Here is a 9,387-nt window from a genome sequence, read left to right as displayed (position 1 = left end):
TCACTTTGTAGACCAGGCTGGCCTCGAACTCAGAAATCCGCCTGCCTCTGCCTCCCAAGTGCTGGGATTAAAGGCGTGCGCCACCACACCCGGCTCAGCTACAGTGTTCTTATGTATAATAAATCTTAAAAAAAAAAAATACAGATAAACTAAGAGACAAAATTAAAACTATTTGCAGTCCAATAATGTGACTAATAGGCGTATGTGATATTGTTATTGTTTCGTTTTGTTTTGGGTCTCATGTATCCCAGGACTGCCTTATAACAAAGGCCAAAGAGTGCTAGGATCTCAGGTGTGGCCCACCATGTCTGGTTCTGTCAGTACTGAGGACAGAACCCAGAGTTGCATAAATGCTGGGCAAACACTAAACTGACTAAGCTACCCCCCCAGCCCCCCAGCCCCGCTATCTCCAGTTTCTAGATCCACAGTGCTCAACCTGTGGATCTTGACCCCTTTGGGGGCATCAAAGGACCCTTTATCTTACGATTCATAACAGCAGCAAAATTACAGTTATAGAGTAGCATAGAAAATGATTTTATGGCAGGGGGGGGTCACCACAGCATGAGGAACTGTGTTAGAGGGTGGTAGCTTCAGGAGGGTTGAGAACCTCTGCTGTGGCTCGTCTTACCCCCATTTACTTAACCCATAGCAGTGCTGAGTGATGCACCCCAGCCAGCATCTACTTAACCAACGCCTTAGTGAAACGGAATTCTCTCCATGCTGTCCCCATAATTAATGTAATGTATGCTGAGGAGACCTCCCCTGTAGCTAAATCTTGGCGCACATCCTTCCTGAAGGTCATTGATTCCTGCAAGCCAGAAGTGCTGTGTCAGAAGTTAAACATACGGGGCTTGGGCGTGGCTCGATGGGATGGTATACCTATGCTTGCAGTCACATGTCCAAGACCATAAACTCAATGCCCCAGCCACCTTAAAGAGATGATGTGGCCCTAGGAGGGAAGATGAGTCACCTCCAACACTCCATCCTCAGCCATATCAGAGCGGGGGCCACGTGTTTGCCAGGTACTCTACAGTCCCTAAACCCTCTTCCTCCTCACCTCCTGTCAGGTCAATGTAGCCTCTATCACTCCGCCATTTCTACCTCTACTTTTTTTTCTGTTTTTTCTCTCTATTCTACCATCCTCCTGCCCAGACAAGTAATTCATTGACCTCCAAATTAAACTGGATGCTTCCAGCAAGAAGCCAGCGCCATAGCTCTTATTTGTTTATTTATTTTTGTTTTGTTTTGTTTGGGCTTGTTTGTTTCTTTGAGACAGGGTTTCTCTGTGAAACCCTGGCTGTCCTGGAACTCACTCGGTAGACCAGGCTGGCCTCGAATTCACAGAGATCTATCTGCCTCTGTCTCTCAAATGCTGGGATTAAAGATGTGTGCTTCCACTGCCTAAAAAAATTTTTTTTAAATCGTCTTACTATGTGTCCCTGGCTGGCCTGAAGTCCCTGTGTAGACTGAGGGGGAGCTGGCCTTGAACTCACAAGAGATCTGCCTGTTCCTCCCTCCCATATGCTCAGATTGAAGGCCTTGGACACAGCACCTGGTTTAAAGATTTTTTTGTTTGTTTTTTGTTTGTTTTTTTTTTGAGACAGGGTTTCTCTGTGTAGCTCTGGCTGTCCTGGAACTCACTCTGTAGACCAGGCTGACTTTGAACTCAGAAATTTGCCTGCCTCTGCCTCCTGAGTGCTGGGATTAAAGGTGTGCACCACCACCACCTGGCTATTTTTTGTTTTGTTTTGTTTGGGGGGGGGTTGGTTTTTTGAGACAGGGTTTCTTTGTGTAGCCCTGGCTGTCCTGGAACTCACTTTGTAGACCAGGCTGGCCTCGAACTCAGAAATCCACCTGTCTCTGCCCTCTCAAGCACTGGGATTAAAGGCGTGAGCCACCACCACCCTGCTTATTTTTATTATTTTTAACTATATGTACATATACATGTTTGCGTGTGGATCTGAGCATGTGTGTTCCAGTGCCTGAAGAGACCATAGGTGTCAGATCCAACCCCCCACCCCCAGGAGCTGGAGTTACAAGCAGTGGTGTCCAATATGGGTATTTGAAACCAAAGGTGGGTTCTCTGCAAGATCCCAATTAATGAATCATTGCTCCATCCAGCCCCTAGAGTTACATTTGTTTCTGAGACAGGGTTTCTCTATTGGCTGTTCTGGAACTCAATCTGTAGACCAGGCTGGACTTGAATTTACAGAGATCCACTTGCCACTGCCTCCTGAGTGTGGTAATAAATGCAGTAAACGCAATAAGAACCCCACCAAAGGATCCTTAGGAATTGGAGGACAGCCCTCAGCTATAGCGGGGAGAGCCTATCTCAACACGGACAGCAGTTGTTAAGTGTAGGGGCTGGAGGGAGAGGGATAGCTTTGTGTAACCACCACCTCAATTAAGATCTAGAACATTCCATCTGCCCTTGCTGCTCCTTCCCAGTCAGCTTCTCCCACCCTCCCGTATCGTCGATGATTTGCTTTCTGTCCTTAGAGAGTAGTTTGAGAGTGTTGATTGCTTTTCAGACTTGAAGCCAAGGGTAACCTCAAAACTCCTCATGCTTTGAAGCCAATGATGAGCCTGAACTCTTTTTTAAAAAAAGATTTATTTATTATTTATAATTATATACACTGTAGCTGTCTTCAGACACACCAGAAGAAGGCTCCAGATCTCATTACAGATGGTTGTGAGCCACCATGTGGTTGCTGGGATTTGAACTCAGGACCTTCGGAAGAGCTGTCGGTGCTCTTAACTGCTGAGCCATCTCTCCAGCCCCAGACCCTGAACTCTTGACCCTCCTGCCTCTCCAACTCTTGAATTTAAATACCTCTATGTCCACTTTGCATTTTCTCTTTATTTTTTTCAGGGGGGGTATCTTTTGGGGGGTGCACAGGGGAGGTCTGCCTTCTTGGGCACATCATGTTTATAAACTTCATCTCTATTAGGGATCACTAATTTGTTCATTTTTATTGCTCAGTAGTATTCCGTTGTATGGATGTACCAGAACCCATTTCTGCACTGTGCTGTTGATGAACATTGAGGCTGTTTTTCTAGGCTGGCTGGGCTAGGAATAAATTTGCTATCACATTTGGAAGTCTTCGGGTGGCTATATTTCTCTCTCCTCTAAACCCCTAAGAGGGAATCAACTAGCTTACAATGTAACCTTCGAAAAATGCAAATTAGGTCTTGTCTGCTCTTCTCTGTTAGTTTCCTGTTACATTTGGGGTAAAATCCAAACTGATCACCAGGTTTCCACCTGGAAGCTGCTCTCTACCCAGTCTCCCCGGATCAATATACTGGAGCCAAATCAGGCTTCGGTTCATCCTGTTTGATGCCTCCCAAACCCATCAAACTAGTTCTTTTTTCTCTTTGCTCAAATCCCTTTCTGTGGCTCACTTTCTCTACAGTTGTGTAACAAATTACCACACACTTAGCAATTTACAGTCATAGGATCGCTGACCCCAGTTTCCGATGCTAGGGAGCTGGAAGCCGGGTGTGTGACCTCTTTTGGGGTGTAACTGACTGCCCACATCCTCATCTGGAAGTTCCCCTCCGGGGGAGATCTGCTTTGAGTGCTTTCTTTCTGGAATATTCTTCAGAGATCTTGCCTGGCTATTCATGTCCAACCCTTCTAATCCTAGATACTTTTTTATCTCTAGATTCTTGTCTGTGTTCCTCATTAGAAACATCTCCTTATTCTGGCTTGTTTATTTACTTTCATCATCTGACATTATGTCCTATTGTCTTAGTTAGGGTTTCTCTGCTATGAGCAGACACCATGATCAAGGCAACTCTGTTTGTTTGTTTGTTTGTTTGTTTGTTTGTTTGTTTGTGACAGGGTTTCTCTGTGTAGCCCTGGCTGTCCTGAAACTCACTCTGTAGACCAGGCTGGCCTCGAACTCAGAGATCTGCCTGCCTCTGCCTCCCAAGTGCTGGGATTAAAGGCGTGTGCCACCACTGCCTGGCACCAAGGCAACTCTTATAAGGACATTTAATTGGGGCTGGCTTACAGGTTCAGAGGTTCAGTCCATTATCATCAAGGTGGAAACATGGCAGCATCCAGGTAGGCATGGTGCAGGAGGAGCTGAGAGTTCAACACCTTCATATGAAAGCAGCTAGTGGAAGACTGACTTCCAGGCAGCTAGGGTGAGGGTCTTGAAGCCCACACCCACAGTGACACACCCACTCCAACAGGGCCACACCTTCTAATAGTGCCACTCTGGGCTGACCATATGCAAACCATCACATCTTCCTTTCTCTTCTTTCTTTTTCTTTCTTTCTTTCTTTCTTTCTTTCTTTCTTTCTTTCTTTCTTTCTTTCTTTTTCTTTCCTTCCTTCCTTCTTCCTTCCTTCCTTCCTTCCTTCCTCCCTTCTCTCTCTCTCTCTCTCTCTCCCTCTCTCTCTCTCTTTCTCTCGCTCTCTATCTATTTGTTTGGCTTTTTCATTTTTTATTTATATGTTTTTTCCGAGACAGGTTTTCTGAGGTGAATGTGGCCCTGGCTGTCCTGAAACTCACTCTGTACAACCAGACCGGCCCCAAACTCACAGACATCCGCCTGCCTCTGCTGGGATTAAAAGGCTTGTACCACCCCTACTCAGCTATTTTTTTTTAAAATAATTTCTTTTTCTTTCTTTCTTTTTATTTTTATGTGCATGGGTGTTTTGCTCTCATGTATGCCTGTGTGAGCATGTTGGGTCCCCTGGAACCGGAGTTAGACAGAGCTGTGAGCAGCCATGTGGGTGCAGGGAATCAAATCCAGGGCCTCTGCAAGGGCAGCCAGAGCTCTTAGCCTCTGAGCCATCTCTCCAGCCTCATTCAGTGTTGTTTTTAAAAGCTAAGGACAAACCTGGGCATGGTGGAACAGGCCAGTAACTCCAGTACTGTGCCTATTTCAGAACCCCAGAAGACCACCGAGGAGCTCAGTCCTATGCAATGGCACTGGGGGTCTTTAAGCTCAAGCTTTGGCTACACTGTCCTCTCTGACACAGCAGGATGGAGTGTGTGTGTGTGTGTGTTTGTGTGAAGCCCTGAGCTCTCAGCAGGACAAGGTTTTATTTTATAGGAAATGGCAAGTAAGCGAGGAGGTTTCTAGCCAGGCACATATCTGATTGGGGGGGGGGGGCTATTGTGACACTTTGTTGGCCTTTAACATAATTGGCTGTGCTGGAAGCCAAACCCTAAACTTAACTTCTGGTTTCCTCCTGATTGGTGGTTGTTAGGAAGTGAAGTGTCAGGGGCAGGCTTGTAACCTGGAAGCACAAGTTTGTTGAGGAATAACCTGGAAGCCGGTACTAAAGAGTTCATCCCTAGGTCAGGTTCTCTAAGATGGAGTCTGAACCCAAGATCTGGTCTCTTATCCTTAACAAAAGCTGAGGGAGGAAGCCAACATAGATTACATAAGAAAGTACTGCCTCAGAAAAAGTGAATGGATATAACAATCCAAATATTATCTATCAGTACGGCCGGGCAGTGGTGGCGCACGCCTTTAATCCCAGTACTTGGGAGGCAGAGGCAGGCGGATTTCTTAGTTCGAGGCCAGCCTGGTCTACACAGAAAAACCCTGTCTCAAAAAACCAAAAACAAAAAACAACAAATATTATCTATCAGTACTGGATATTAGAGGATTGGTCAAATAAATGACATATAGTTCCAAAATGGACAACTCTGCAGCCACACGAAAGATTCAGGAAGACTGTTATGTTCTGAAATGAAACAATCCCACACACACACACACACACAAATGAGCAAGGTAATGCTATCTGAATCATTTGTGAGAGAAAGTGGGGAAAAGTATATAAATATGAGAGGAAGAGTATTATATATTAAATATAAATATGCTTACCAGAAGACAGCCCAGCCAGGGAAGCAGAAACAGCGAAGTCACCTGGTAGGGCTTAGGGACAGGATGGCCCAGGGTCAGGAGTAGAAAAGAGTCTTCACTTAACGTCTTCCTTTCTACTCTGATTCGTTTTGTTTGTGGGACAGAGTCTTGCTGTTTCTCTCTGGCTGGTCTTAAACTCAAGACCCTCTTCTTTCTGCCTTGGGATGCAGAGATCATACGTCTGCGAGACACCACCAGGCCTGCCGGGAAATAGCCTTTTGAATCTCTTAAATCTTGAGCCACACATGTCATGTCACTGATTCCCAACATGAATCTATACTTTGAAAATAAATTAAAACTGTAGTTTTGGTTTTGGTTTTTTTTTTTAAGGCACAACAGCAATGGTCCCTGATCACTGGAGGGGGGCATGTTCGACACGTGTGAAGTCCCCAGAATAGTTGGGGGTGGGGGGAAATGCCATCTAGGTAGAACAGGGTATGTGAAGGCAATGTTTTCTAGAAACACTTGAACTCCTGCTTTTTGTTCTGGAAGTGTTTCTGAAGAAGAGGAGGAGGGCACGGGGAATGCTCCCAAACCTGCCAGACTGTCTGCAAGAAGTGCGGGAGGCAGCAAGCCACACATTTGCACCACCAAATGGCACAGTGCGAGGGAGGACAAGGACCTTCTGTCTGCCCAGGGAAAGCGAGGCTGTGGCAGGAAGCAGAGTGGTCACAGTGGACAGGCTAGGACCATTTCCCACAAAGAGCTGAGACTACAAATTGGGTTGGGCTAAGGCTGGAGTTTGGGAAGCTCCACGTCAGGTTTAAGGGATGCAAGCCCCGGGATGGACGGACGGATGCCCCGGGATGGACGGATGGCTCAGTGGTGAAGAACGCTGGCTGTTCTTACAGAGGACGCAGGTCCATTTCCAGAAACAACGTGGTGCCTTACAACTGCCTGTAGAGCCCATTCCAGGGACTCGAGCACACTCATCTGGACTCTGCAAGCACAGGGTCCCCCCCCCCCCCACACACACACATACACACACATATGCATGCAGGCAAAAGGCTCGTACACGTAAAATAAGTAACATAAAAGAGAGGTGCAAGCCGGGCGTGGTGGCGCACGCCTTTAATCCCAGCACTTGGGAGGCAGAGGCAGGCGGATTTCTGAGTTCGAGGCCAGCCTGGTCTACAGAGTGAGTTCCAGGACAGCCAGGGCTATACAGAGAAACCCTGTCTCGAAAAACCAAAAAAAAAAAAAAAAAAAAAAAAAAAAAAAAGAGAGGTGCAATCATTTCAGATTAGGATGTGATACAAGAAAAGGCCGAGTGACCCATTTCTAACCTGGTTCTGTTATGAATAAAATTATAATGTTATGGAAAGAAAGAAGGAAAAAGGAAGGAAGGAAGGAGGGACGAAGGACGGGAAGAAGGAAGGTTTAAAAAAGGGAAGGAAAGACAAGGGCTAACTGTGACGTTGATTTTTAGAGGAGAGGTTGTGCGAAGAGCATTCCAGACTTGGCCAGCAGTAGCAAGGCTGAGACAGATGCATATCTGTGAGTTCAAAGATGGCCTAGTCTACATAGAGAACTCTAGGCTAGCCAGGGCTAGAGAGTGAGACCCTGTTTAATAATAATAATAATTAACAACAACAACAACAACAGGGGGCTGGAGAGACGGCTCAGCAGTTAAGAGCACTGGCTGCTCTTCCAGAGGTCCTGAGTTCAAATCCCAGCAACCACATGGTGGCTCACAACCATCTGTAATGGGATCTGATGACCTCTTCTGGTGTGTCTGAAGACAGCTACAGTGTACTCACATACATAAAATACATAAATATACCTTTAAAATAACAAAAATAATAATAAGGAGAAGGGAGGGAGGGAGGGAGGGAGGGACAGACAGAAAAATATATACGTTCACTTCAAAAAGGATCTCTGTCATCCAAAGGGTGGATCCTAGCCAAGACCATGACCTCTGGAGGAGTCCCCTAGTATCTGGTAAGCCCATGTCAGGTCAGGGTCAACTCCGGGCTCTGTGCCTGCCGCCTGTGCATCCTGCCCCACACAAGCCTCAACTTTCTCATCCACATAGTGGGAGTGAGATTCCACAGGGCTGTGACTCAGCAGCTGCGGGGGTGTGAACATTCTCTGCCTTGCTTGCTTTAATCGTAGAGATTACAAAAGCCCATGTCCCAGCTAGGATGTAATTCAGTTGGGAGAGTACTTCCGCAGCAAACAGAGCTCCGGGGGCTCGATTCCTAGCACCACACACAAACCAGTCATGGTGGCTCAGACCTGTGATCTCAGCACTTATGTGGTGGAGGCAGGGGGATCAGATAGATATTCAAGGTCATCTTTCTCTACATAGAATTAAAGGCTACCTTGAGTTATTTGAAGTCCCTGTTTCAAAAGCAAACATTATTATAGGCCCTGGGAGATGACTCAGAGGCTAAGAGCACTGGCTGCTGTTCCAGAGTCCTGGGTTTGATTCCCAACAACCACATGGTGGCTCACAACCATATATGACAACAGTTTCAGAGGATCCAAGGCCTTCTTCTGACCTCTGTGGGCACCAAGAAACTCACACATTACACAGATATACATGCAGGTAAAACACCTATACACAAGTCGGGCGTGGTGGCACATGATCTTAATCTCAGCACTTAGGAGGTGAAAGCAGGCAGATCTCTGAGTTCAAGGCCAACCTGGTCTGCAGATAGAGTTCCAGGATAGCCAGGCCTACCCAGAAAAGCCCTGTTTCAAGAAACAAGCAAGCAAACAAACAAATACCCTAAACATATGAAAAAAATCAGTCAACCAATAAGCTAATGAATAAATACATAAATCTACGAGAGGTTTTATGCCATTTGTTTGTTTCTTAGAGGGAGTTTCGTGAGATAGCTTCTCTCTGTACCAGGCAATCCTCCTGCCTCAGCCTCCTAAATGCTGGATCACAGGCATGGTCAGGGGTCTCTGCAACCATGACAGCTACAGCCAGCAGAGTAACTGAGGAAGGCAAGCAGGCAGTTCAGTTCAACATGACTAAGTAGCTGGTGCTGGTTCAACTTGGAGAGCCCGACCCCGAGTAGCTTCTTTTAGGTATATTTGGGCACAGCACAGTTTGGTGAGAGCATCTCTGTTGACCTCGATCCCGTGCGCACAATAAAGCAAAGACTACATCAAGACTCTGTAAACTGCTCGCGACAGCCTTCGTAAGGATGGGTTCTATCGGTTGACTACATGCGACACCTTCTGTGATGATGGGTTCTATAGGGTGATGAGTTTATGATAAGGGTCCAGTGGAGGATAGGGCACAGGTCACCAGGCTATTAGTCCTGTCCGTTCTCAGGCTTACGGGTGGATAACAGGTTGTGCATCTCTTCCTTTGAAGAATCAAGCTTTGTGTTAGCATTCTGTCTAAACTCCACCCCACAGTTACCTGGCAACAGCAAGGAAGGCTCCGCCCCACAGTTACCTGTCAACAGCCAGGTAGGCCTGGCCCACTATAAAAGGGGCTGCTTGCCCCCTCCTCCCTCTCTTGCTCTCTCAGTCTCTT

This window comes from Mus caroli, chromosome 5, assembly GCF_900094665.2.
Source record: "Mus caroli chromosome 5, CAROLI_EIJ_v1.1, whole genome shotgun sequence".
NCBI classification, from domain to species: domain Eukaryota; kingdom Metazoa; phylum Chordata; class Mammalia; order Rodentia; family Muridae; genus Mus; species Mus caroli.
This window is presented reverse-complemented; position numbering follows the sequence as displayed.